Genomic DNA, 4,805 nt, shown 5'->3' with positions numbered 1-4,805 from the left:
GAAATTTTAAAAAAAATCTGGGATATGGGCTGGAACCCAGATACCTCAAAGGAGCCATCAATAATGAATAAGGAAATTTACAAATCTGCATTTTGTTTGGCATAATTATACCACATTTATTTCTACGCCTAGGTGGTTAAAGTGTAGTACTAGTTTCCTAAATATTTTTCCTACGTGTAGAGTCTCATGGCAGCTGATCCACTAGAAAAACAAATAATGCAACTGCCTGTAAAAACTAGTAACTTATGCTCAGAAATAATCGAGGGCAAACGTAGGAATTCAATGCGTTTAGGTGCGTAGAAATGTACCCATATCTGAATAATGTTACCACTTACATAATGCTTATTATGTGCCTTAGAATATTAGTTCTAAGCATTTGACCAATTAACTTATTTTCTCCTCAGCTCATACAACTCTATGATTTAGGTACTAATATTATAGCTGTTTTACTCAAGGTCACATGCTGAGTTATCAGCAGAACTAAGCACTGAACCTAGACAGCCTGGCTTCAAAGTATAACCTTTTTAACCATTACATACTCTCTATCACCTTGTCTGAAAAGACAGTCTCTCTCCCAAAGCCAGCTAAAACAATAGTGCTTCCATCGTGATATATGACTTTGATTAACAGCATACGAAATGAATAATTACAAATTTAGTTACTATAAGACACAGCAAATTTACTAATTAAATCAATGTTTATAGAGAAACAAGAAGTAATAATGCCCCCTCCCATAGGTATCCTATGCATCACCTTTTGTGTCTTCTTTGGGAATTACTACTGCTACCACCTGTTAATATTTAAAAAGCGTTTGCCTGGACAGACACTTTGCAGGGATTATCTGATTTAATCACAATAGCAAACATATGAGGGCTGATAATACCATTTTTATATTTCACATGGGGAGACTAAGGCTCGGGGGTTTTAAATAATTTATCAACCTCACAGTGTTAGAAAGTGATAAGGCAGAGATTTGAACCCGGGCAGCCTGTCTGCAGAGCCCACACTATTTGTCATTATGCCTCTTACCATAGTGTGTTTTCTCCCATTGGTAACCTAGTCAGCATGATTTGAACAGGGAAAAAGAACTATAGGCTCCATGAATATAATGATTTTAAGAACTTTATAAAAGCATCTTTTGCACTTGGGGACAGAATGGATTCTGTAATTTTTTACCTTTTTTAGCCTTTCTAATTTATCTTACCTTGAAGATGGGCAGAGCATATAACATAATGGTCAAAATACAAAATGAAGACAGGCAGTATTAAAATAGTTGACTTGACTTCATTTTAAATATAGCATCTTATATGCCATTTACCTGGTTTTAGTTTTGCCATTTAAATCGGTGAACAGATGTAAAAAGACATGATTTTAGCATAAATTATTGAGAAATCTAATCAGAGCCCTGTAGCAGATTTGTTGGACTGGAAGAAATAAATGGATGCTCTCATCTTAAAGAATCAGTGCTTTTTATTTAATGTTACCAGATTAGCTTCTTCAACCTGGTGGCTCATTACCAAGATAGCTTTGTGCTTGTGACTAGAAATAATATTGATAATAATAATAGTAATAAAATTTATTATTGCATGTGTTCCGCAGCCAAGTAGTTTCACTTACCGAATTGGCTGGTGTGCAGCACACACAAAATTTGCATGAAAAAGAACAGCTGTGTAAAATACTGCCTTTGGAAAGGCAAATTTACTGAGATAGTGATTACAGTGTATGAAGCTCAAGGCATAACCGTAATGATTGTAGGACCATTTCTCTCCCTCATGCAGTATTTTACATCTATTGCCCTCAGAACCAGAAGACAGCGAATTCATGGTAGCAAATGCTATTTCCTATCCGGTAAAAGTGATTCTATTGCAACCTCCTGCTTTTAGTCACTGAAAACTTGCTGAAAAGCCTCCTTTGAAGGTCAAACTTTTACTAGTTGGCCTCTTCCAAAAGATGGGCTTGAGTGAAAAGAGAGTAATATTTAAGTTCTAAAAAATAAGGCAGTGCTTAATTTGATGTACTAAAAGCTTACTTTTAAATGACAGCAAAATTTTTAAATGTTGGACTGTATAAGTATTGTTTAAGCAACTCTTTCATATCAGGAAGTTCCAGTTTATCATCTATAAAGGGTAAAATGGCAATCCTTTTTCCTCCATTAGCATGTCATAATTTAAACATGATTCACTTGGACTTAATGCGCACATAAATCATAAAAGCGTTTTTTTGTACTGAATTTTAGACAATAATTTTAAAGTGTTATTTGGACCTTTCATATTAGGTGATGAAAATTGGTGACAATGTACCTGTATTCGGAATCATCTACATGTTTTTAAATCTTTGGCTTTGCCATTTCATTTGGTACAAATCTGGAAGTTGTCAGGGAGAGCACTGATATATTTATACTTCGTTGAAATGGGCAAATTATGACAGCCTTTGTTTGAATTCCTTAAGTGTAGTCCTCTAACTTGAGAGTGAATGTCTGTCTGTTAGTGGGATCCTCTCATTCTACTTTTAGTGGTTTTCTTGTTAAACATTTATGCACTGAAAAAAACTGATCCCAACTCTAAAACGTTCATTTTTATAGTACTTCATAGTTGACAAAGCTAGGTTTTCATAAGTATAATAATTCGATCCTCATAGCAATGCTGTGAGGCTAACAAGATTATCCCCATTTTACACATGGGAAGCTGTAGGGCCCAGAGGTTGTATGACACAGCCAGTGTGATTAGTGTTCTTGCCACACTGACCTAAATCCAGAGCTCTATGTGCCGAACCACAACAGTCCTCTGATCAAGATCAAATGATTTACAAAAATCATACTGAAAACAAGTTGTCTGTTACCCTTGATCTCATAAAATGTGGATGTTTTAGGATTAATAAACTAGGAAACTAGGAAATAGTGCATGAAATTGGAGAATAAGGAAAAGCTTTCATTATGTTTCAATCCATGCTTATTTAGACGATCACTTCTTTAAATCATGTTTGAAGTTTGGTTTTCTAGCAATTATTTTAGCTGATAGAAACACAGCATGATAAAAATGTGTATATATGATATTCTGGGGCATGTGGATTGTATAGTTATGTGTTTGTGTATACTTATATGTTTCCTCTACTGACATGGAAGAAAGATTTATTACAGATATATAAACCTTTGGTATTATACTGTCAATTTGATGTCTATTTTTAAAATTATGTGAAAATAAAGCTTTAAGTATATAAATGGTTGAGAGAATCACTCCTCAGCTTTATATAAACCAGCAGGATGAAATACTTACCTTGGAATGAAGATGTAAGAATGCGTCCGCCACACCCACCAAGAGATTACTTGGAACCTGGGCTTGCGGTGGCTCAAGAGGACGTGTCACTTGCTTTCCTGGAGTCATGGCAGTGTGCCCCTCCAGTTGCCCGTGTTGAACCTCTCCTGAGGCTAAACCAGTTGTTCTCTTCCTCTTTTGTTCCTGTCATTTCAAGCACTGGTCCCCATATTATGTTTCATAATGATGCCTACTAAGAGAGTTTTCAGAAAAGGCAGGTGAATTTTCTCAGCCAGTGGAAATCAGATTGTATTAAATCAATGTTTGTCAATAAAGTGTATCACAAAAATAACGTTTCTGTGTTTCTCACAGTGATCAGCCGTCTGCATCAGCAACCTGTCACATCATGTCCATAGCACTCTTCACATTTCCTCCCCACCTTCTTACACTGACTCCCAGGCTGGGAGCCATTCTCACAACTTGTATAAAATGACCGTTGAATGGCAGACAAACTGATAATGAAATTGCTTCCCTATCGAAGATATCCCCCGCTCCCAGAATCTCTAGAGGCCAGCAGACCCTTCACATCTGTATCTTCCCACCCACAGTTCCACTCCTTCCATAGTTTCTCTGTGCACGGGCATAAGCAGCTACAGATACACAGACAGAAGCTCCTTCTTTGGGAGGGGTAGCTGACCAACGAGACACAGATATGAAGGCTGCCTCCATGCAGAACCTACCTATTTGAATTTTATACCTTCCTGTGGAGACCAGCTATGGCAGAGCAAAATCTAGAGCTGCCTTTCTTGTTTTGTTTAATGTTCCTATTTTTCATAGTTGACTGAACAACAATAAACAACACAAACAAAACCCAGTCTTTTGGCAAATGTTTCATGAAAAGACAAGTAACTATGTCATTTAATGAAATAAAACCAAAGTATCCACAATAATTTTTAAAAACTCACTTTTTGTTACTCACCATTGCTGCAAAAGAACTGTTAGGCAACTCTAAGTACTGTGATATTAAGAGCATAACTAGAAATTCATTGACACAGCAGAAATCTATCTCTCTATATCATCTTCCTTCCATATGCATATAGAGATATCTGTGTATGTATCAGGTATTCTAGCTAGCTAGCTATTATTCCTTTTTCCTGCATACAAACATTCTCTGGACTTGAGTAGGTGTAAAAATCCAGTGTGAATCTGCCTCAGTAATGTATAATAGCATTAATAATACCGCTGTAATCAATTTCATGAGAAATTTGGGCACCTTTAAAATTTGGTAAAGGATTGTACTATCATTAATTGTTTTTCTCTCAAAATAATAGGGTTTATTTTGCCTTATGAATGGCTAATTTTCTGAAATACAGTTGAGTCAATAAGCACTCAACTTTTAAACTACTTCAAGAATGGATTTTATGCAACCAGATCTCAAGGGCTTTCTTGAAGATGGGGTCTGATTGTATTCCTGAGGCCAAAGGCTTTTCTTCACTGACTCCTGGCATGATGTGTATGATCTCTGGGTTATTATGTCCACCAAGCCTGTGCAAA

The sequence above is a fragment of the Grampus griseus genome (genome assembly GCF_964374135.1).
Source record: "Grampus griseus genome assembly, chromosome: 11".
Taxonomy (NCBI): domain Eukaryota; kingdom Metazoa; phylum Chordata; class Mammalia; order Artiodactyla; family Delphinidae; genus Grampus; species Grampus griseus.
Note: the sequence above shows the minus strand (reverse complement) of the source record.